Source organism: Myxocyprinus asiaticus, chromosome 4, assembly GCF_019703515.2.
Source record: "Myxocyprinus asiaticus isolate MX2 ecotype Aquarium Trade chromosome 4, UBuf_Myxa_2, whole genome shotgun sequence".
NCBI lineage: Eukaryota > Metazoa > Chordata > Actinopteri > Cypriniformes > Catostomidae > Myxocyprinus > Myxocyprinus asiaticus.
The window spans coordinates 51,843,857-51,869,083 of record NC_059347.1 but is presented as its reverse complement, the minus strand read 5'-3'; positions in this window follow the sequence as shown (position 1 = coordinate 51,869,083).

Here is a 25,227-nt window from a genome sequence, read left to right as displayed (position 1 = left end):
AAACTGAACTTTTTTTGTTTGTTTTTTGTTTACTGCAAAAACTGTAAACACCTAATAAATGTCAAACAAATTATTTACAAATGAATCAAATTGTCTTTATTTTAAGATTAATTTCATTGAATGAAAATAGTTCACTAATACTAGTTCATTAACGTAGTTCATTAGTAACAATTTAGTAAAAATACTAATAATTGTCTTAATATAGTTCAATAAAAGTAAAATATAAGTGCAAAACAATCCAAGAACTTGAGCAGGTAAAATGCTTACTTTAGAACAGAGGATCAAGTTGTCTTTAATACAAATTTGTGGCAATTTATTATAAAAAATGCAAAACATTAATTAGTTGAATTGGTAAAATCACTTTAGAACAGGGGGTCAAGTTGTCTTTAATAGAAGATTTTAGTAAATTATTAGTAACAGCTTTTTAAAATCAATACTACTGTATTTAGCCTTAATTATGTTTAGTAAACTTGATTTATGATGGATCTCTGAAACTAAGCATGAACTACATGACTTTCTACACAAAAATAAGATGTTTAATACGTTGTAAATGATGGCTAAGACACCCATAATCTACATTCAGTTAATTATTAATTACTGTGTTATTCATGCTTAACTAGTGCATTATTGTGGACCCTAAAATGAAACGTTACCACCATGAAAAGCGTTATACAAATAAAATTGACTTGACGACTTTTTTCTACTGATGTAAATGGTCAGTTTGCTTGACCTAAAATTGAATGGTTGACAATCAAATTGCTTCCTTTGAACATATCTGAAACCCAATATAAAAGTCTCTATAGAAAAAGTTTCATTAAAATAACTAAAAAGACTTTTTAAAATCAGAAATAAATGTTTCCATTCAATGTTAGACAATGCATAAAGGCATGGAAACATTTATCTTTCAAAACAAAGGGTACAATTAGAAGCAAGACGGATGGACGGACGGATGGACAGACAGACAGACAGACCGATAGACAGACAGACAGACAGATAGATAGATAGATAGATAGATAGATAGATAGATAGATAGTCACACAACCATATACACAAGTGCAATAGTGGGTGAAAGTCTTGGGTACAGTTCCGAGCAACATAGTAGCAGTCATGACAGTGATGAGACATATACCAATTTACAATAAACATCAGATTTACACAACACAATTTACATATCTAATATACACATAATTACACACAACACAATATACAAATAATAATATACAATACACACAATATAGAACACACATACACACAATATAGAATACACATTATACATTAAAAATAGTATATATAGTATATATAAAATATACAGTAGGTTGATATAATTTGGCACCACTGCTATGAATCCTCTTAGAATATCTAGGGATCCTCTAGGAATTTCAGTTCGTCCATTAGTATCTTATTTGATTCTAAAAGTATATTTGTTCATTAAGATTAGTTCCAAATTATGGCAGAAATTCCAGTACGATTCCTTAAGATTTTTTATTTTATTTTATTTTATTTTTATTTTTTATACAGTTTGCCAGTATACTGTACAGTGAATCAACAATCAAACAGCCTAGAATATCTCCACACTATCAAGGTCACTTTGCACAGAAGTTGGATCAAGGCACACCTGATGGGAAGGAGAGTGCAGGTTTGTTGTTTGGTTTGACTGTGAATATATCTAGAGGCTCAGATCTCATCCTGTGAGGATTTGGGATGTTATGTTGTTCTGAAACTACAGGAGGTCTCCTTCAGTTTGTATCTCAAACAAAAGTCAATGCCTTAGTTCTCAGGAAAACTGAGTAAAAGATTGTTACCTCAAATTTAATCTTTTGGACTTCTGTGGTGAAATGTATTGATGCAAATGCTTTAAAATGCCTTTTTGTGCAGGTTAATAAATGCAGAATGCAGTAAATGAGTTTAAGAATTTGAATGTTTTGCGACAAGAAGCACCAGATTAATGAGCATATGCTGGCGTATTACTTAAAAAGTTGCTGTAATACAAAATCATTTGACAAGAAGTAATTTATTACAAGAGTCTGGCATCAGGTATAGAATAATGCTTTTACCTCTGAATGTAAATTGTCTGATTATGATTAATGGACCCTGGCCCCAGGAGTTTTGACTTTTGCTTATTCTGCATCTGGGGAAAGCATGAAGATGATACTGCAGAACTGAGCATCTTTGAAAACACAACATGGCCCTTGTGTCATGCAACCCTCAGTAAGTCTATCACTGCAGAGGAGTGCATACAACAAAGGCGATTTAATAAGAATGCCATCAGCATGACCGCAAAGGTTTAGAGGCTGAATTAATAAATGAAATCTGCTTTCAGCTCTGTGATGAAAAAGCCATGATAAAAAGCTAATTGAAGAGATTAGAACTGAGAGGGGCTATAATAATATAATAATAATTCTAAACAAGCCAATTTTCTAATGCATTATCCATAGTGATAAACGCCAGTGACAGACAAACAGATCTTCAGAGCTCTTGTTCTGGACAAAGAGACAACAAATTTGAGGTGGAATTTTAAACATTTTATAGATTTAGATATAGCACTATTAATACAATAGCTGACCCAAAAATAAAAATTCTGTTATCACTTATTCACCTTCATGTTCTTTTCAAACAGATTTTCTTTCTTCTGTTGAATACAAAATGAGGATTTTTTTAAAATTATTCTATTCTTTATCTTTTATTTTCCATTCAGTTACAATATACGGGGATGGAATAATTCATGCTTCATAAAGGATGCAAAATTTAAGTTGTTATTCACTGAAAATATAGACTTCTGCATTAGTTCTTTTTGGTTAGTTCATGAGAGAAGTAGATGCCTGATTCATTTGTGAATCATTCTTTTGAATGAATCGGTTAATCCGCTTCACAAAACCGGTCTGAAAGATTTGTTCATGAAACAGACTGATGTGTTGAAAATGAAAATCAGCTTTCAACTCTACAATGAGTAAGGCATGATATAAAAAATAAAAAAGTTGAGAAGGACTTTCATTTCTAAACAAGCTAGTTTCCCGATGAATTATCCATAACACCAGTACTACTGTATACACACAGAACTCCAGAGCTTGTGTTTAGAACAATAAGAACAAAAGTGAGATAGAATTTTCTAAAATGAGTTTTAATGTTCAGTCAATGCTGTTATTCTAACAGAGGAAATACGACCTCACTAATGCTTGTGGGAGGAGCACTTTATCCTTTCATCAATCAAACTCAGAAAACAATTTAATGCCTGTCAATAGAGAATGCTGGATGGCGTTCAGCACAGATGCCTCTAAAAGACATGACTAGCCAAGCACACAACGCTTTCTCCAAATAACCTTTTCAAGAGAGATCACAACTCACAACTGAGATTCTTGTCATTTATATCCAGATACATTTAACCCTCATGTTCAGCTGAGATTCTGTTGACTTTAATTTCTTTATTTTTGGGGGTCCTATAGAGCCTGATGCTGTACATGTAAACATAATCATATTAATTTAGAAATTAACCTAATATTTTCCTTAATCAAAACACAGTGCCCAAAATAAATAAATAAATAAATATGAAAATAAATATCTAGGTCCTTAAAATGCAAGTGAATGGTGATCTGACATTTGAAGCTCCAAAAAGAACAGACAGTCAGCATAAATGTCATCCATACACCTCCAGCTGTTAAATTAATGTCTTCTAAAGTGACACGATCACTTTTGGTACTTTTTAACTATAAACCATCGCTTACGGTCAGCAGCGGTATGCGCATGTGACGTAATCGGGTTGGTTTGTGAGATGCGAGAACTGATGCACGTGCGACACACCTGGAAGAGCAGCGCTGTTTGCAGCTGAGTAGGAGGAACGATGTGCAGAAGCTTAGTTTAGATTTGTATTTGTATTTGTATCTGTTTATTTATTCACAATAATGCATTTGTGTGCTTATCCTGGATGTCTCAACTGAGAGAAGAAAGTGAGATTGCGTCCGTAACATGGCAACACAAATTTGTCACGTGAGAGACTGTGTGAACTCCGCACTCTCATGAATGTGTATACTGCTGCTTGCCAGAAGGGATGGTGTATAGTTAAAAAAATACTTAAATATTTATCTTTTTTCGCTCCAAAAGCAATCGTGTCGCTTTAGAAGACATTAATTTAACCGCTGGAGTTGTATGGATGATCTTTATGCTTACTGTCTCTGATTTTTGGAGCTTCAAAGGTATGATCACCTTTATAGTAATTTTAAGGACCTACTGAGCTGAGATATTTTTCTATTTTTCTTGTTGTGTTCTGCAGAATAAAGAAAGTCATACACACCTGGGATATCATGAGGGTAAGTAAATGATGAGATAATTTTCATTTTTGGGTGAACTATCCCTTTAAGCTTGTCTTTTGATGGCAAACTGGCTATATTGAGGACAATAGCCAGTTTTGAGCCAGTATTGAGGAGTTTTACATTTACATTTATGCATTTGGTAGACGCTTTTATCCAAAGTGACTTACAGTGCCCTTATTACAGGGACAACCCCCCTGGAGCAACCTGGAGTTAAGTGCCTTGCTCAAGGACACAATGGTGGTGGCTGTGGAGATTGAACCACAACCTTTTGCTTACCAGTTCAGTGCTTTAGTCCACTACACCTCCACCACTCCGTTTTATTGCTAATCTCTCCACTACTGGCCTTGTTAAAGAGATTAGAGATAATTTAAACTTGTTACTCGTATACATGCTCTAGTGGACTTTCTTTATTTCTTTCTTTCTTTCTTTCCTAGAATGTGATGCAATGAGTTCTGCAACTCATTTACTCATATTTAACTAAAGCTATTTCTGGTAATCCAGTACACTGTGACTAATTTTATTGCATATTCTTGGTGAGTGCTTGACTAGTTCTTGCTATATTAGCTAAATGAATTTGCACACATTAGCCTGAAGTATTCTCGTGTTGGACCACTTCTTATATTAATGATAATCTTCTTCTCCAAGCAGCCTGGGAACAGTGATTAAATGTTGATTTTCTATCAGTGGAGCAGGAGATGAGATTTTCATCCATGTGTCCATGAAACCAGTCAAGGACTGATAAAACGAGCCATCTGAGAGCAATATCCTCCATGTTTCAGAGGCCACAGACATTGCCCTCTGTGTAATAAATCATGATATTACTTTTATAGATGTCAAATTAGTAATTAGCAATTTTGCTCTAAGCCAACATGCAACTTTGCATGTAATTTCACTTTTTGATGCTTGAGGTCTCATGTTTTTTGTGTGCTTTTTGTTCTTCTCTGTACTTCTCTATATTGCATTCAGTTGATTGCATTATACACTCAATTATACAGCCATCGTTTACTTCTTTTGCAGGTATATAAAGGTCAACATGACATCACAATTGACCCTGTTTACTTTCTTAAAGCACGTCTATGGTCATAAAATGCACGATTCAAATAATAACTTGCTCTGCCTCTGAAACGGCTTTTCTTTTAGCTGACATCCCCAAGACTTATTTTCCATGCCCTCCCCTCCAACCACCTGTCAAAAGTAACTGAAAAGAGATAATACGCAGTTGTTACCATAATGATCTTTTTTCTATGATCTTATTCGTAAAAAATTGGACGTATAACCTAATGATGTCAAACAGAATGTTAGAGGGAAAATGGAACCTCAGAATCACACTCGTCACAGATTGTTAAAACCCAGGTCTCCCATGAAGCTACCATCAGTCGCATCACATGTGAAGGTAAACACACTTAAACCAACGCAAAAATGTCTGGGTGGAGATGACGCTTGTCAGGAGCTTGGCATAATGGGGCTGATGTCAAAGTACTGGAACATTTGAAAACCAGTTTTCCGACTTCCCGTGTGCTCATGTTCACACCACAGCAAATCTGAAATTTTTACTCACAGGTCACACATCTGTTAATTGGGTGACAGTGTAAACAACCACAAGCGCTTTGAGTCTGATATTTTCAAATCCGATCTGGGCCACTTTCATTTGTTTAAATAAATCAGATATCTCTCTGATTTTTTTTCCAATGTGCCTTCAGTGTGAACAGCCAGGATGGATTTAATGTGACTTTTTTTAATCAGTTGAACTCAACATTCATCATTTGTGCACTTGCAGCACGTCTGATCTTCAATTAGCCAAAGAGTGCTCACGTCACCCCACTCTTGATTTCACTTCACTGGCTACTAGTAGCTACCTGCATTAAATTCAAGGCTATGACTCTGGCCTTCAGGACAGCTAATGGAACAACACCCACTTTCTTCAATTCACTCCTCCACATCTATGTTCCAACTCGCTCTTTGCTGTCAATGAATGAGCGATGCAAGGTGGTCCCGTCACAAAGAGGCACAAAGTCTATTTCACGATCATTTATTTTCTCTGTTCCTCTGTGGTGGAATAAGCTTCCAACCTCCACACAATCTGCTGAAACCATCTCAACATTCAAGAACCAGCTGAAAACACATCTGTTCAGCAAGCACTTAACCAATCCAAATTGAGTGCACTTACTATTTAAGACAAAAATAATAATAATAATAATAAAAAAAAACCTTCTCTGTCTCATTCTTTTGCGCTAGCTTCTATACTACTCCAGCCACTCTGAGAACTTGGCAGTGCAACACTGCAGATACTGTGGACTTTTTAAGACAAATTTCTTGTTTTGTTCCTCATTTGTAAATCACTTTGTATAAAAGTGTCTGCTAAATGACTAAATGTTTTACTCATTAGTAATGTTACACTTGCTCTTTGATGATAATTAAATTCCACCATACGAAGACAAATTACTTTATTTAAAAATACTTTATTCATCATTTTATCCAAAATGGTGAATAAAACGGTGAGCCAAAACGTGCACAGTAGGCATGGCCACTTTTACTTAAATGGTTATAACTTTTAAACGGAATGAGATATTTTCACATTATTTTGGACACTTATGTAGGAGGTCATGGAGTGTTATATGCATAAGGGTCAGTTTAGGAGCGTCGGCTGTTCAGACCAGTACCTGATATGTGCTACAAAATATCTGATTTGAGTCACATTCGGTTGCAGTGTGAACACAGACATGTTGTTTTAAAATACTGAAAAATTTAGATAAGTTAGTAGCATCGCTAGTTAGTTACTCCCCAACTCTTTCTCTAAGAAGGAGAAATAATCAAATGCTTTTCTTTATTCTTACAGTAGCGATCACAAAAGCAATGCTTAAAGCACTTCGTGCTTCTCTGCACAACCCCTCCAAAACCTTACATTTATTCATGGTGTTTGAATTCTTCTCTGTCAATAATTCAGTACATTTATCCAGTCTTCATCAAAGCTAAATTGTCCTCTACAATTTCATACTTTTGTTTATGAGTCAATCATTGAGTGAGTACCGGCTAATTTCAGACTCAGGCACAAAACACATTTCATTCCACTACTGATGTCGGAGAAGATGGAGCACTCCGCAGTGTATCATCGCAGGGCTTGGATGGTGCCCAATGAGAGGACGGCAACTCTGACAATTCAATTTAATCATCCAGCGGCCATACCATGGCCAGATGACCTGCTCGTCCGTGCTGAAGCCGCAACAAAATTATGGTGTCATTCGCCTCAGTGTTAGAGAGTTAAAATCCATTTAAGCAGTTAGAGTAGCTATTCATCAGGCTAACTAGAAAGGCACTTGTACAAGGCAGTGGGCTAAGTAGAAATCTGTGTACAATGAAAAAAGAAGCTTTATATGATCCAGTACAGGGAGTAACTAACTACAGCGGTGCTATTTACCTGTCTCCATTTTGCACTAGCGTCACAGTAGCTGAACTATTTTAAAACAGTGTAACGTTTCCAGTTTTTAATAAGACTTTATGTTGCAGTTTTTTTTAATGTCACATTGTTTTTGCACACAGCCTTACAACCAGCCTGATCTCATGAAAATGACATGACTGTGGCAACATTTTTGCTAAATGAAATTATATGGTACATTACACAAAGCCTGTCACTGCAGTTTCGATGTGAAATGTCCACTGAGGAGCGCTTTAAGTGAGTTTAATGTTCTCCCAATGGTTTTTAAGGTTAATGTTGTATGGTTATTTAAATAAATAAAACCTACTTCCCTTACCTAAACCTTTAACCGAAACCTAACCAATAGTGTAATAAAAAGCAAATGTGAGTTGAACAAAACAGACATCCCTACCCTAAACTTAACTGATAGTGTCATAAAAGCACGTGTGAGATGAAAAACGCAATAGCTGAAACAACTACGTCATTTTGTAGCACTTGTATAACATTTTCGGTCAAAATGTCGACTCGTTTGCTGGTCTCGAACCAACATGATTACACGGGAAGTCAGCATGCTGTTTCAGGGAGGACCAGTACACTAGGATCGGCCATATTATGCCGACTCACTGACAAGCGCCATCTTCTATCAAACATTTTTGCATCGGCCCCAGTGTGTTTACCTTTGCGTCAGCAGCATGGGACCACGGGTTCGGATCCCGCGTTGAAACCAGGAAGTAACTGTGTTTGCATAAGTGGCGAGTTCGATTCAGAGGTTGCATTTTCCCCTCTAACATAACATTTTTACTCCACTGATAGTTAGGTTTAGGTTTTGGTTTTCACTATATGAAGGTTGGGGGTTCATTATATGAAATATACTTCACTGAATTACAGCCTGTACAGCTGAAAACAACTCACTTCACAACTTGCCTTTGGCGCCCCTCCATGGACATTACACCTGGTAAATGGAGCTCCCACATTCCCATACGCCCAACTACAATTACCGCTTTGAAAAATGGGGGCAGTGTTTTGCATTTTGCTAAGCACAGACTGATTTTAGCAAAATAAGTCAAACTACTGTTTCCAGTTTGCTCGAACCCCAAACTTCCGAGTACTTAAACCACTCTATCAGTTACGCCACCGCACAAGTTAGTAAGGCTTTAATATGCTTGTATGTAGTTGGTTATGCAATGCAAGCGTTAAAATGTATCGTGTTTCAAATCATGTGTTATAGTAAAAGTTTTTAGATGTAATAAGATAGTATTGTGTGGGGAACAGAGCGAAAAATAAGAGTTTATGAAGTGTTAATCTGCTGTTTTACTTGATTTGTGTGTAAAGCCATTGCTTCTGTAGTGCCTCTAGTGTTTATGTCACTGGAAATCTGCGAGGAACATAAAACTCATTTAGCAAAAAAAGTAGTTATAGTAACATATTTACTATGAGACCAGATTGCTTACAACCGAACCGAGCAAGCCAGTGATTCTAGTGAATCAGTTCATGTACACCAGTTCAGTTTCAACAATTCAAATCGCTGTTCATGAGTGCTTATGTGGCAGGTCTTGTAATTAAATATTTAGTTAAACGCGGCTGTTTAGCGCTGTTTTAGACAAGTTAAATACAGTATATATACTGTATATATTTTTTAAAGCTGTATTTGTAAAGCTGTATCTATCTATCTATCTATCTACTGTATTTTTTTAAATACAGTGTTGTTCCCCAACACTGACTGTACTCATTTCATTTGTTTGAAAGAATGAGGTGTTCTTACTGGAACAGCATTTTGAAAGAATGAGGTGTCCTTATTGGAACAGCATTTTTTGTGGCCCTGGGGCATGTACAATACAGCTTACAGCAATTGTGAAATTAGGTGTTTGTCTGCTAATTGTGCTACAGCGTGAGGTTCTTGCCTCAAGTGCTAAATTGCAAGTGTATCTCTGACTTTATTAGGGAATTGTTCCACTGTCCTCACTTGCAGGAGGCAGAATTACACATGACAATGTCTCAGTACTTTTGTGTTTTTCCTGTCAGCATATGTGCTATGCACAGGTATACGTTATTAGCATCCAAAATGTCATGTGTTAATACTTCCTGCCACTGTTTTGCAACTGCAAATGGTTTCAGATCAAGTGTTATATTGTAAACATAAACAGAAATGATTGGGATTTTATAAGCATCCTTTAAAGACCCTGGAAGAAAGTGAGTACTAGCTTGATGACCGCTATGTCTTTTGAAGCTCTTTTTTTTTCTCTGACATAAAGGGGTAGTTCACCTCAAAATGTAAAATATGTCATCATTTACTCATTCTCATGTTGTTACAAACACATTTTCTTTATTCCATAAGAACACAAAAGAAGATCAAGCAAAAGGCAAATGACAGTCTCAGTCAGTATTCACTTTCTTTGCATGGAAGAAAAAGATCATCTTTTGCCACTTTTTGTGTTCAACAGAAGAAAAAAGTAATATGGGTTGGAAACAACATGAGGGTGAGTAAATGATGCATGAATTTTCATTTTGGGTGAGCTATCACTTTAAGTTCTTACAGTACATTACAAAAGAAATGTAGGCTATACCTAACGGATTCCCTAGCTTATTATCTTTTCATCTAGATTTTCTGCCTGTATGCGTATCATAACAACAACAACAACAAAAGTATATCTTTTAACAAGGGACCTCAAATGCACTTTGAAATAAAGTATGGGAATCGCATCCTGCAGGCACACATCAGAGATCTCTTCTGTTTTTTCAGCATTCTAAGAGGCAGCCATTATAACTGTCAGTTCTCATGATGCATAAAGGACTCTGAGTTGATTGGATGACCTTGGCAGAACTAATTTGCATAACCCTCTTCATCTCACCACCCCTGTCAGTGTGCCATTTTCAGTTAAGGCATGAAAATGCATCTTACGTATTGAAAAAAAAAAAAAAAAAAAAACTACACTCTTTCCCCCTCCACAAACACTCAAAGACACACAGCCATTTGCTAGAGAGCTTTATTAAGAGATCTATAGTTGTTTATAGAGTATATACTTAGGACTTCTTAGAGTGCTCACTAATGCTGATAATCTCATGCCGTGAATTTGTTCTTTATTGTTTTTAAAAAGTGACAGGGATGACACTACGTAATACTTGCATTATGTATTATGTATTACTGCTCAGTTTCAGGCAAATTAATTCAAGTGTGTGACTGACAGATGAATATGTCCACATTAAGTTTTTTACAATAATTACCATGGATAATTTCTGAAAGAAAAATATAGTTTAAATACATATTGAGAACACTGAATCAGATTGACATATGTCCCTACATATGCCCCCTTTTTTATGAACATAGATACAGATACATTATAAGCTTGTGGTATGTCAAACCACCAAATAGGAAAGAGCAATCATAAATCAGATCTGTTTAATATCTCAATTGTTTTGCCTAGAAAACAATGACATTAAACAGAGACTGTTTAGCTTGAGATGGAGCGCTTGTATTAAAATTAATGGGAGCAATTGGAACACCCAATATGGCGGCTGTAGAAAGTGAAATCCCACCTTACAGTTAAAAGAGCCAATGACATTTTAGATACAGACATCGCCTGTTAGTTAACTCGAGAACATGCATGCACGTTAGCTGGTCCAGCCTGAAAAATAGTGTTGTTTAGCATGATCTGCTCTAAAGAAGTACAATTTATGATACAGTTGTTGTCAGATTTTACTGCTGATTTGAAATTTGTTCTTTGATCGAGATCTTGAGTTGAACAACTGTTATGGAGATTTCAGTCCTTCCCCATTCAAGTAGATAGGAGCTGTACTTTTATGCCGCTTGTATACATAGAAAATAGGTTGCCTGGGAGAGTTCCCAAGATTTCTGCCAAGTGGACTGACTTGCCTTGAAAGAAACTTTAGATTAAAGCTGAAGTGTGTAATTTCTGCCCAATAGAAATTCACCAAAAATCGAACTGCAAATATAAATATTGTTTTCAAACATCTTTTTCTGAACCCTCCTCATCTTCCGTTGATCAAAGAAACAGATCCAGTGTTTCTGTGTCGGATTGGAAGGACCACTTAAAACAAACAGAGCAATTTCATAACGCCAAAAAGTCCAGTGTTTACAGTGTTCGCGGTGATCAACCTACATATGGCTTACTTCATCAAATCAAACATTTCTTATCAAGTTCTTCCCAGATCAAATGATTTTAGCAATGCAATCCACATTAATTGTGTACAGTAGCTCTATATGGTTACTTCTAAGGAATTTTAGGATAAATGTCTTAGACACACTTGATACATAATTAAAACATAATTTACAACTGTCTTTAAAGGGATAGTTCACCCAAATATTATTATTATGATTATTTTTATTGGTCATTGTTTTTCTCACCCTCATGTTGTTCCAAATCTGTATGACTTTTTTTTTGCCTCTGTGAAATATGAAAGGAAATGCAAATAACAGACTCGGTCACCATTCACTTCCATTGTAGGGGAAAAATGTGAAATAGTGAAAATACATATTTCCTGTGGTACTATCTTCTAATAAAAATCTAGATGCAAAACTATCTGTTGTACTCTCAACTTTCAAGAGTAATGCCATTTATTGATGATCCCTAACTTTTATGTGAATAGGTGAGATGCTCTTTAATTTAGAATAACTGCAGTGGCTCATAATTACATTTTCAATCTTGGTCCATCCATATCCTTGAATTTCTACAATAGAGATTTACATTTAAATTGACATCTTATCCTGAGAGCCTCACAGAGGTGCTTTAGCACAAAAGAAGATATTTCTATCTCCCAGAAGCTTTAAGTGGAAAAAGGTTTTAATGATTTTTTTTTCTGTCACTGTTGAATTCAATGCATCAGATGTGTGAGCAGCAAGGGATCTTTTGGTAGATGTTATTAACATCCTACTGTATTTTTAAATTCATAGTTTTAAGTTTAAATGCATTGATTGTAACATCTAAATTTGGTTTTTCTGTAAGTAATTACATAATTTACATGAAGCAGTGGTCAGAATGAGTACAGCATGACCAGACTGATCTCACTGTGAATTCAGCAAAAGTAGGTTGAAAGTTCTTCAGCTAAAATCGGATTGTGCTTGGCTAAATTCGAACCACTTCCCCCACTGGCCGAAGCTGGAAACCCCAACCCTAAATCTAGCCATCAGTGGAGTAAAAAAAAAATGTTTAGAGGGAAAATGCAACCTTCACATCGCTATAATCATTGGTTTTGTAAACACGATTTCTTTCTGGTTTCCATGGGACCAGAACCCATGTCTCTGAAGCTGCTAGCACAATGCTCTATCAGTAGTGCCAAAGGAAAAGGTTAATACATTTTAAATGATGTAAAGATGTCTGATTGGGAATGCTGCTTGTCAGTAATTCAGCAGAAAGGGGTTGATTTCAAGGTGCAATTTTAGGATTTTAGGACTACAAACTGAGCAGCTCTATGATAATTTGATTATTAGATTATTAGAAGTTTCGTCAAAGTTTAGCAATATACTGTTGTTTGAATTCCACATGAAGGTGGTCATCATTTTACTGTCAAGGATTTGTTCCAATGACAGACACTCAAGGCAGTGTTGTAGATAAATTGTAAATAAAAAATGACCAAAGAAAACATGGCTAGATATCTCTTAATAGAAAGAGTGCCACTGCACTATTAGACAAATGGGGAGAGCATCATACACAAGGGCTCTTAAATACACTGTACCTCACTCAGAGATGACTCAGTCATACTGAAATTTAGCCATCAGTCAACGACCTTGATGCCTCAGCCAAAGACAGCCCCCTCTTATCAAATTACTGTTCAAAACAAGCAGATGTGGGGCCACTGGCCTGCTGTGACAGCCAACCAGGAGGGGACAAGAGACAGTCAAATTTAAGGATGTACCAGACCTGTTTGGTTTGGTAATAATTAATATTCTGCACACAAGTAAATCAGAGGTTGCAGTAAGAGAGGTCAGTTATGTTGGAATCCAGAAGATCCATCCGAAGATATATTTATATATTTTAGAACAGGGCCATAGCAAGGAATTCTAGGTTCCCTGACTATATAAAATCCAATTAAAAAATTATTATGTGCCCCCCCACCCCCACCCCCACCCCCGGACCTGTGGGCCCCTTGAATAGTTCTGTTCACCCCTCTAGCTACAGCCCTGTGGCCACATACAGTATAAGATTTCTGTATGGGAATGTGTAAATGTATATATACGTATTTTATTGTGATGATTATGTCAGTAAGTATCTGAAGAAAACAATTGAACATTGAGGCTAAGATGTTAACAATTAAATCAAAGTACAGTATGAGAAGTGACCAGTGTTGTAGTCCAGACCAGCTCATTCCGAGTCCAAGTCCAGGCCGAGACCAGAGTAGGCCGTGTTTGAGTCAAGACTGAGACCGGAGAGGACCGAGTTCGAAAAGGCAGAGTCTGAGAAAAGACTGAATATAAATGTCTTAAATGTACAGTATAGTTTAAACAATTATTGACTCCAGGCCCGAACAAATCGGACTGAATAGCGAATCGATTCATACCTTTTTGTTAACCCATTTGGCCAATTTGCTGAAAAGAACTGACTAAATAGAATGATTTATTTGTGAATAAGGCATCACTAGTTCTGATTATATGCAGCCGACTGAAATATGGGACGTATATCATAATTGTTGATATTGTAAGTCAAGAAAGGTTTGGTAGATATGAATGGAAGGGTGAATGCAAATTAAGCAGTAGTATTTTGAATCTTGATGCAATCAGATCAGCTCAGAATAAGTTACAATAATCTAATTAAGAGAAAACTATTGAAAGACGTGATTGTACTGTATATTAATATTGTGGAACACAGTGGCAGGACCTGGCAGTAAAATGTGACCATCGAAGGTCGTTTAGTTGTCTAGGACAACTTCAGTGCTTTTTAACACCACAATGACTGCGCAACCTTCCTGAGATGGATAGAGATTGAATTGGCGAGATCTTTGCCTGGAAGGAAAAGGACATCAGTTTTGTATATAAATGCATTGTCGATTATGTCAATGAGTAAAATAACCAAAAGTTTTTTACTTAAAGCCAAAGTGTGTGTAATTTCTGTGCCACTAGATTCACCAAATGCAATTTCAAAAACAATGATTGTTTTAAAATGGAATGTTTTAAATAATTTTACATGGAAAAATTTTTACACATCTGCCTTAAATCACCACTATTCTGTCTTCAATGTTTCTGTTCATTAAAATGGTGTTTGTCCCATACCTCTCATATATGAGTTTATCTATGATCTTTAATACTGAATATCTACACAGCACACTGCTATTTCCAAACTTCTCCAAGGTATATTTGCATACAAATACACACACACACACACTGTGGGGTCTGGTCTTAATTGTGTCTTGGAGCAATGTCTTTCTCTCTGTCCTCTGGAGATCTCATTACAGTTTCTGCAAGCTGTTCAGTCTCAGCAGTTGTTGCACATGCTCATCATTATAATACAGCTTTGCCCACTGATCTGAGAACAGTTGTGGTGGACCACCTACAGTGTGCTCTCTCAGTATCAACACTTTGAAGCACACACTGACTAATATCTGTTATCTTTATTGTCCTAATGCACCAAGAGCAAATGAATGTCAACGGAGGCCTTGTTCAGACAGGTAACAAAAATCTGTTACTTTTGTCTACACAACAAAAATATGTTTAGTTTGTTTTTATAGTTTGAACAGAAAAAAAACACACAAAAAAACCAAAAAAAAAAACCAAAAACAAAAAACACATTGAATCTGATTTTTCACAAGCCAGATTCAAACAACCTTTAGTAGTTTGTATGAAATCCAATTAAAATCAGATTTTTGTTTATGCATCTCAATCTAAACGGTCAGATTGGATTTCATATGTTTTTTATTCTTTTGTTGTGCAATGAATTGTTACATCAGTTGTTACAACAAGATGTCATTGTATATGCCACCCTTTCCCATTTTTTACACTGTTACCTCATGAAAAGCATAATCAATGGTGAGACATCTATTGCTAAAGTGTCATGCGTGGTGAACCTATGCTAGTTTGCGTTGTTTCAATGACAACAAATGATTGTGCTAGCACAAGTGACTGCGGTCTGAAAAAAATATAAAGTGAATAAGAAAAATATAAATGATCCTGCAGTGAGAACAAAGCCTACAGTATGTCACTTACAAATAGTAACATTAAAGAGAAACATAAAAGGGTTAACTGTGCCTGGTTAAAGCGCCGGCTATTTGCATCTGCTGTCTGCAGTGGTTTAGTTGCCAATTCACTAAAGACATTATGCAGGTCAGGTGTACGGCACAAATGCGGCCACAGAATTTGTGCTGAACACAATTTGCACAGCACAATTCTGTTTTCGCAGGGCGATTCTGAGCACTATATAGAGGAGGATGCAGCAGCTGCCCTTACAAAAAATCTAGATTTGCCACAAAACTGCTGCACACTTACCGCAAATTCGGCACTCATTTTTTTCACGTGCAAATTACGTTGTTATTCGCCACAAATGTTTGCCAGAAGTTTGCAGCTCTCCACCGGTAGTGGTGAACCTGCAGCAAACCTTAGGCTACAATGAAGAGTTTGCCGCAAAGCTCATTTGCATGTGAAAATAATGAGTGGTGAATTTTTGGCAAATTTGCAACACTTTCTCACCTCTTACCATTATTTCCACCAGTTCCTCAGACCTCCAAATCTAGGTAAACAAACCTTCAGAAAAGCCTAATTTGAGTTTCCACATGAAGAGAAAAAAATTAAAAAAAGCCAAAAGATAGCCATTGCATAGAATATTGGCTCTGTTTTTGGAATAGCATACTGACAATTCACAATTCACAACATCACAATTCTCCAAATTAGCAGAGTGTATCAATGAAATAAAAGATTGGATGGCCAGAAATGTCCATCTACTCAATTCCGACAAAACAGAGGTACTAATTATTGGACCAAAAACCTCTAAAAATAAGCCGCTAAAATATAATTTGACTCTCGATGGATGTACTGTTACATCATCTTCAACAGCGAAGAACTTAGGTGATATATTTTATACCAATCTGTCCTTTGAAAATCAAATTACCAATGTTTGTAGAACGGCATTCTTCCACCTTAGAAATATTGCTAAATTACGACACATGCTCTCTGTTGCTGATGCCGAAAAACTAATTAATGCGTTCATGACCTCAAGATTAGATTATTGTAATGCATTACTGGGAGGATGTCCAGCAAGATCAATAAATAAACTTCAATTGGTTCAAAATGCAGTAGCCAGAGTGCTGACGAGAACCAAGAAATATGTTCATATTAGCCCCATTTTATCATCGTTACATTGGCTATCTGTTAAATTTCGTATTAATTTTAAAATTCTGTTAACTACATACAAAGCTTTGAATGGTCTAGCTCCGCAGTACTTAAGTGACCTTCTACAAAGCTATATACCATCACATTCATTATGATCGCAAAATTCTGACCTGTTAATAGTTCCTAAAATATCAAAATCCACAAAATGTGGTAGATCCTTTTCATATTTGGCTCCTAAACTATGGAATAGTCTCCCTAACACTGTTCGAGATGCAGACACACTCACTCAGTTTAAGTCTAGACTAAAGACTCATCTATTTAGCCAGGCATACACCTAATTTATCCTTCAACTCACAATTAGGCTCCTGTCCTGAGGACACCAGAACCGGCCAGATCCAGCTCCGTTCCTGCTTGGTGTTGGACTCCACTGCTACGTGTCGCTGATGATGACTAAAAGCAGCCGGTGCCAGCCAAACATCACTTCAGTCTATTACGATGGACTTCAGAGGATGAACTGATGCCAACTCCAACCATAATACATGGGATACTTCATATGCCATTGCCTGAACCTTGGACTTGGGATAGACCTCACAGAAATTACCGGCCAGGTTGAACTGCAATGCACTTAACTGAATACATAGACTATCAATTAATTGCCAACAAAACCCTTCATCAGCCAACTAACAAGGACAATTGCATCTATATGAACTTCTGCAGTTAATCCAGGATGGACTTCAAAGACATTAGTCATTTATATTATAGTTCATACAAAATCTTTGTTTTAAACACTGACCCTTAACACTTACTTAGTTTAATAATTTTAAACCATGACTTGCACTATACATAAGTAATACTGGCATTATATTCATGATGTTAGCCAGCGGGGATCTGGCCCCCACAGTGAGCCTGGTTTCTCCCAAGGTTATTTTTCTCCATTAACCAACATCTTATGGAGTTTTGTGTTCTTTGCCACAGTCGCCTTCGGCTTGCTCACTGGGGTTATAAATACAATTATTATTTAATTACTTATTTTTATACACAATTCACAATCGTATTTTATCAAACTACACAATGATGACTCTAGGACATTATAGATATTACAGTTTTATCTTCTGTTAATGCCTGATCTTCTGTAAAGCTGATTTGAAACGATGTGTGTTGTGAAAGGCGCTATACAAATAAAAATGACTTGACTTGACTTGACTGAGATATTACTCCTACTATTTCTGCAACATATATCAGCGGTTCTTACTCCTGCTCCTGAAATACAACAGTACTGCATATTTTGGATGTTTCCTTTGTTTGACATACCGAGTTCAGATCTTGGTGTCTCTTCTAATGAACTGATGAGTTGAATCAGGAATGTTAAACAAGGTAGTCTTCCAAAATGTGCAGTGCCTGTGTACCCTAGGACCGAAATTGCGAACAATTGAGTACGCATAAATGCACTTTCGTACATTGATTTTTCCTTACAAAATTTTATAGTTCTGGCAAACTTGCAGCTGAATTTTTGTGGCAAATCGCAAGCTCATTTGCATGTGAAAATAATGAGTAGGAAATTTGCAGCAAGTTTGTCAGAACTCTAGATTTTTTGTAAGGGTATGCTTAATAAGTCGACAACTTGTAAGGTCATGTAAACACTTCAAACTGTTTTCCTTTATCGGGGTAAAATCATAAAAGGTTTACGCAAAAACAACATAGGTAGATTTTTTTTGTCTCTCATTTTTATTTTTATTTTTTTATATTGTCAGATTTAAACACATTTTTGGTAGTTATCGGTGTATTGGTGTGCATGTAAACGTGCTCATTTATTTTATTGTATATATAGTATGCATAGTATGCAAATTGTTCGACTAATAGATCTGTATGCATAAGGTCTGTATAAAGATGACCTACTAAATGTTTTCCAAAATGTGCAGTGTACAACAAAGCACACTGCAGTGAACACAATACTGTATTCCACAATGTAATGCACCCGACTTGACCTTCCATTTTCAGTGTGACAAATGAACTGAAAGTAATTACAGACACAATTTTGTTTGTTCAAAAAAAGAATAAACATGCGAAATAGTTTCTAAGATTGTAAATTGTGTAGCACACTATTGTTTGAAATATTTAGTGTTGCATTATACATACTCACTTATCTCACTATAGTACTATTAAAGTTGTGCAGTATTCAGTAATAGCAAGCATTCCTTTCCAAACGTTCCTCTCCATCATTCACCAGAGTTCTTTCTGACTGGATGTACAACAACATCCTGAACCAACAGGAACTCAGAAACTCTCAACGCAGTACCTCAGTGTTAGGATCCCTGGGAAAGCATCATTGTGACCTGTTTTTCTCCTCTCTTCTTTTTTATCTCATTCCCATCCTGCCTCTCTCTTCACAGCTCCACATTACTTTGCCCTGCCATCCATCCTGAGTGTCAGAGGAAAGAATGGGATGGATAATGTGAGCCATACATCAGCTTCCACTCTTCTGTGTTTGTTCAGCCTGATCTCATTAATATACATAGCTATTTGTACGTTAATATTTGTAACATTTAAACGTACAATATGGACGTTTAAGCATCTAAAACATTTATTTATTTATTTTACATATTTACAGCTTTAGAAACTTAAAATATTGTTAGAATCGATTATAAATATATTTGTACATTTTTACTGTTTTATAGATATTTTAGATCCCTTAACCCTACCCCAACCTCTAAACAAAATCACATTTCAACAATATAAAAACATAACAATTAACAAGTAGATTAATGTACAGTAGCAATAATTTTTGTTACAATATATTAATTTATGTATATTTTACAGCCGCTAATCCCACACCTACTCCTAAACCTAATCATAACCATTTATTAAGCATATAAAACATGTAACAGGCAAATAAATTAAATCACAATAATTTATTCAGAAAAATTGCTAAATTCAGTACAAAAGTAGTCCAAAGGGTGATGCGCTGCATCCGATGTGCTCCCTGATGGCATACAATAGCATTCTGTGAGGTGGAGAGTAAAATTTAAATTATTAATTGCTGTAAATCTTCTCCTAATGCACTCCATAAAAGCACTGTCATATCTCATTCAAACATATACATCGCAGAACACGGCATGTTGCAAACGGCATGTCGCAACACGACATGTCGCAAAAAAAAAACAAAAAAACAAAAAAAAACAATGAGCATTCAACATCACTGCCATAAAACTGCTGGTCGTAATGAGGTGGCATTTTTTTAATTTTGAAAACGAAACCAATGCATGTTGATGGTTACAGTGGCCACAACGGTGCTGCTGCAGATGGAGACAGAGATTGTTGAATAAAAGGCTTGAATTTGGGTCTGTTCTTCACAGAAAGCAGTCTGAAGATTTGGATTATAGCTAACAAATGTATGGATTAATTTTATTATTGTTTTATGGTACTTTTTTGTGGTTTATTTTGTTTTTGACATATTCTGAAAACTCCTTTTGTGTTCCATGGCAAACACAAATTAAATTAAATGCTTAATAAATTATTAAATGATTATAGAGTCTTTATTCATTTTAACATTTTAAAGTTTAGTCTTGGTTAAAGTGAAATAATCCTTTACAATGTTGTATAGGGCTGCAGAAATCACACAGAACTGAATGAAACCATTAAAATGTCAACTACATTAAATAAATGTGATGAAATCTCATTGATTATAAAATGTATTTAACTGATTAATTCTATGAATTATTCAATATTAATCAACTCAAACAGTACGCGTAAACATTTGTACATTTCTATAGGGGCTAATACTTAAAATTATGATGTTTAGATGCTGTCAATACATCAGAATTGTACATTTCGGTGTCTATGCACACGTAAGAGAATGTACGTTTGCTAGAACTAAACTTTATGTAAGAGCGTTGGTTTGTGAGGGAGGGCTGCCCTTTGTCAAAGGCGTGAACCTGTAACTGTCCTCTTTGGGCAAATTGAAAGCTGTCTCTCTCTCCTTTTGTGTCCTCCATCCATCCATCCATCCATCCATCCATCCATTTTCTTTACCGCTTAATCCATTTGCCCAAAGAGGACAGTTACAGCTTCACGCCTTTGACGAGGTCAAATTTTGGGCAAATTGAAAGCTGTCCTTTTGTGTCCTCCATCCATCCATCCATCCATTTTCTTATGAGAGGGTGAAAAGCTGGTCCACTGTTCCATGGGCAGGAAGGAATCCGCATTGTTCCTCCTCAATCTGAGGTTCAACTATCGGCCAGAGTCTCCGTTCCAGCGCCCTCGCATAGATTTCCCAGGGAGGCTGAGAAGTGTGATACCCTGGTAGTTAGCACACACTCTCCTGTCAATTTTCTTAAATATAGGGACCACCACCCTGGTTTGCCAATCCAAAGGCACTGTCCCCGAGGTCCATGCAACATTGCAGAGGCGTGTCAGCCATGACAACCCCACAACAACCAGGGCCTTAAGCGGTTCCGGGCGAATTTCATCCACCTCCGGAGCTATGCCACTGAGGAGCTTCCCAACTACCTCCGTGACTTCCACCAGGGAAATGGACCCCGAAACATCTGGCCCTGCCTCCTGTAAGGGAGGCATATCTCTCGGGTTTAGGAGTTCCTTGAAGTGTTCCTTCCACCTCCTGACAATGTCCGTCATTTGAGGTAAGAGTTTCCCCACCTTTGCTGAACACAGCTTGAGTGAGGCTCCTCCGACCCCTCCTGAGCTGCTGGATGGTTCTCCAGAACCTCTTTAAGGCCAACTGAAAGTCTTTTTCCATGGCCTCCCCATGCTCCGGACTTTGTTTCTGCAACCGCAACTGCTGCTGCCTTTTTCTGCTGAGTCAGGAGTCCCCAGAGCCAACCAGGCCCTAAAGGCCTCCTTTTTCAGCTTGATGGTTTCCCTCACCACCAGTGTCCACCAGCGGTTTCTTGGGTTGCCACCGTGACTGGCACCAACAGGCTTTTGGCCACAGTTGCGCCTGGCTGCTTCCACAATGGAGGTTTTGAACAGGGTCCATTCGGACTCCATCTCCCATGTCCCATAGGAGGTGGGGGACAAGTTCTCACTGAGGTGGGAGTTAAAATCATTCCGGACAGGGTCCTCTGCCAGTCATTCCTAGTACACTCTCACTATGCACTTGGGTCTACTGGGTCTGTCTGTCAGTTTCTGCCACCATCTGATCCAGCTCACCACCAGATGGTCATCGGTTGACAGCTCAGAACTTCTCTTCACACGAGTGTCCAGAACATGTGGCCTCAAGTCAAATGAAACTACTACAAAGTCAATCATTGACCTTTGGCCTAAGGGGCTCTGGTACCAAGTACACTTATAAGCATCCTTGTGTTCGAACATGGTGTTTGTTACAAAACCATGGACAAACCATGACTAGCACAGAAGTCCAATAACATATTCACCATTCGGGTTTAGATCAGGCAGTCCGTTCTTCCCAGTAAACCCACTCCAGATTTCACAGTCCTTGCCAAAGTGAGCGTTGAAGTCCCCCAGCAGGACTATGAGTCTGTAGGATCCCTATCCAGAACCCCACCCACTCTTTCCAAGAAGGTTGAATACTCTGAACTGCTGTTTGGTGCATAAGCACACACAACAGTCAAAGTTTTCCTCTCTTTGACCTTAAGTCGCAATGAGGCGACCCTCTCGTCCACCGGGACAAACTCCAACTGTAAGGCAGCCAGATGGGGACTTGTGAGTATCGCCACACCTGCCTGGCGCCTCTCACCATGTGCAACTCCTGAGTAGGAGAGGGACCACCCCTTATTGAGGAGTTTGGTTCCAGAGCCAACACTGTGAGTGGAGGTGAGCCCAACTATATCTAGTTGGCATGTCTCAACCTCCCCCACCAGCTCTGGCTCCTTTCCCCCCAGTGAAGTTACGTTCCACGTGCCAAGAGCCAGTTTCTGCCGCAAGGGTCCGTGACACCACAAGCCACCGCGCCACTTCCTGCTGCCTAAAAGGTATTGCACATGACCCCCATGTTGGACCTTGAGGGTGGTGGGCCCACATGGCCCCCCCGTGTTGACTTTTCGGGCTGACCCCGGCCAGGTTACTTGGGCTGCCCGGCCACCAGGCACTCGCCTAAGAACACTACCCCCAGGCCTGGCTCCAGGGGTAGGTCCCGGTGACCCTCTTCTTGGCAGGGTAAATGTTCTCCTTTTATCATCTTCCATTGGGGGTTTTTGGATCGTGTTAGTCTGGATCTTCACCCCAGACCTGTTCACCATGGGAGACCCTACCAGGAGCATACTGCTCCTGACGATATAGCTCTGGAGATCCCTAGATCATGCAAGCCCTTCTGCCATGACAAGTCCATGATCCCCGATACATGATTGTGTCCTCTAGATGTTTAACAACCAGGGAGGAAAAAAACATTAACATTTTACAACTTGTGCTTTCATCCCACCAAGGCTAGACTACACAACACATTTGTTTTTTACATGAAAGTGATGCTGTTCTGAAGACACTATGGTTTTTGAAGACATTTACAAGCAGAATATTGAATTAGTAAATGCAAATATCTTGTATCACAGAGTGTAGATGAAAGCAGAGGATTTTGTTTTGCTTGGTTTCAGACACAACAAGACTTAAAATTTGTTTAATGAATCATGGTTATTGCCATTTAACAGGTGTTTTGTCCTTTTTGTGAACTTTTGACCAGAACAGCCCCTTTGGAGCAACCTAAAGTGAAAGGCGAAGTGTGTACATTTTCTATGTAAAGGCTGAAACATCCTCTATGCAAGTATGGAATGCAGACGCTTCTACCTACCCAAGCTTGATTTTTTGTGGAGTTGCATTCCAAAACGTAATTGCAATTCATAACACAAGATAAGAACACACTGCATTCTAATCATTGCCACAATGGGCGTTATGGCCAACATGAGTGTGAACTGACACAAATACGGTGAGTTTTCTATTTAAAGTCAACTAGTGTAATGGCAGAAGCAACACTTTGAATAGAATATTGCTGAAGAAGTAAGTTAAAGTCAATATATTTATTGAAACTTACCTGAACAATAACATATCCAGTTTAATTGCACATGCTTTTAAATGTAACTCTGGTAATTGAGTACAGAGGTTTGTTACCACCACAGCAACACATGAACACACATTAAGCATGCTCAACTAGACTGCACGTTCACATAGCATCGTCCGAGTGCTCGCATCTGCAACGCGTACTTGTGTAAAGTATGTTTCTGGCCTTAAAGGTGTTGTAAGAGATTTTACTTTTATTACTCTACCATCATCAATTTCTTCACTTTTGGCTCAGTACTGCAGTACTCAGTAGGCCTACCATGAAAGAAGCAGATTGCGGAATGATTCATTGGCTCACTGTGCATTTCCTCCTATAACTTCACTGAAGCATCATGTGTAAAAAGCATTTAGGCTTAAGCAAAAAGAGCCATTCTGGCTTACTAATATTTATCTCTTATTTGTTTCAATGCACCACATGCCTGCTATTTATGAATTTGTAGAGGCAGCATTTGTTGGGTCTCTGGTGTGGTTTTAAATAAGACATTCCTCTCGTAGATGAGAGGACAGAAAAGGACTCTTGTTCTTTATGAAATCATTCAAGCTAAACAGCTGAAGCCTGACTAGCAAACAAGCTGAAAAGCAAATTAAAAATGCCTTGAAAACACACGGGTGGTCATATAATAAATGCTAACACTCGGATGCCTTCTTCTAGATTTTTTGCCTCAGTCAAGCCTTACGCTCTCTCTAAGGATTACATGAGCCATAAATGCTTGAGAGGGAAGAAATGAGTGGCTTTTAGCACAGAAAAAGTGAATACATCAATGAAAAGCAGTAAAATTTATTTTTGAGAGTTGTGAGTTTTTGAAAAGATCTGCATGCTGAGTTTTGATAGCTTTTGGTAAGCTTTTAGGGCTCTGTTGACGTGTGTGGTTTGTTACGATTAGAGTGTGCTTTTTTTTTTGTTGGTTAAAGTGTAAGTAAATGGGAGTACAACAAAGCTTAATTCTGATTGTCCTTTCTGCATAAAACAACAAGTTACTCAGGCCTCTGATTGGTAAATCAGAGTTTCCACGAGTAGCAAAAATATAGCTTTCCATAATCACGTATTGCTTCCGGTTGTTTGACGTCATTGTGCAAAATCCGCAATGAGAGATACACTGATTAAAAAAAAAAAGTTGACCATAAGATTTATTTTTGCATCAATGCATTATTTTCATGACAAATAAGCCTGTCTCTAATTTATGCTTGTTTACTTAAAAAAAACAAAAAAAAAAACA